Source organism: Coptis chinensis, chromosome 4 (genome assembly GCF_015680905.1).
Source record: "Coptis chinensis isolate HL-2020 chromosome 4, ASM1568090v1, whole genome shotgun sequence".
Lineage (NCBI taxonomy): Eukaryota > Viridiplantae > Streptophyta > Magnoliopsida > Ranunculales > Ranunculaceae > Coptis > Coptis chinensis.
The window spans coordinates 38,116,999-38,117,967 of NC_141459.1; the positions used below are offsets into that span (position 1 = coordinate 38,116,999).

General features: G+C 32.7%; 1 non-coding gene across 1 annotated transcript; it reads right to left on the reverse strand.

Annotated features, from left to right (window-relative positions):
• Positions 1-416: 416 nt before the first annotated feature.
• LOC147503425 (small nucleolar RNA Z159/U59) lies at positions 417-499 on the reverse strand. The gene has a single exon (XR_015194087.1). It is a non-coding gene; the product is annotated as a small nucleolar RNA Z159/U59 (small nucleolar RNA).
• Positions 500-969: the final 470 nt, after the last annotated feature.

The following is a 969-nucleotide window of genomic DNA, read 5'->3' on the forward strand; positions in this document are numbered from 1 at the left end:
AAGTCCAAAGCTACACAAGCTTACCCAAAGCCAATAAATTTCACCAAAACTTTCATAGACTTTTAACATCATCAAAAAATTGACCAAATTTGAAAGGCTTCGTGTTCAGTTAATTTTTCCTACATGTTTCCACTTAAAAAGGCATATCACTGACCTTCATCTTTACTCAAAAGCATGAGAAGAACACGGATTTAAAATTTAATGGACATTCACAACCAGAAGACGATGAATATACGAAAAACGTTTCAAAAACGAAAACAAAAAAATAATTTAGGAAACTCTACACCGGCAAATTGCGCAATCAAACTACATTGTTGGCCATAAAACCAATGATATGAAACAGGAAGGATTCAAAAGAAAACATAATGGAACACATCAAATATCTATTTCAACAAGAATCGTTTTCCCCATAAAAAGTCTCTTCATTTCAGGTCTCCAAAAGTTTCCGCATATATTATCTCGGAAGAACGAAAGTATTGTTTTGATCATTATTAGAGACTTCACATAATAATCCAAAATGGTAAAATTTATTAACAAAAAAAATATATATAAATTTGTAAACAAAAGCCTCAGAAACAGCAAGTTTATTATAATCATAAACATAAATTTCAGTCGGTAATTCCAACTTACAAAAATACTCTCATCACAGACTTCATACAAATTCATAAAAACCAAATCTTACCGATTAATCTTTCAAAACAGTGGAGGAGAGATAAGCTTTGAAGATGTGGAGAGAAAGAGAACGAGTTTTGGAGAAGGAGGAAAGAAGTTTCGATGATGGAGAGAGACGGCAATCTAGGGTTTTAATATGTGTTTTTGTTTGATGATATTTCTAATTCTGTTATGATTTCCAGCGGGAACATGAAAATTGTAGCGCGAAAAATATTTGCAGCCAAAAAGAATACATCCGCCCAAACCAAAGCCCATTGCCAACACCAAAAACGTCGCAACAAGTCATATACATAGTCT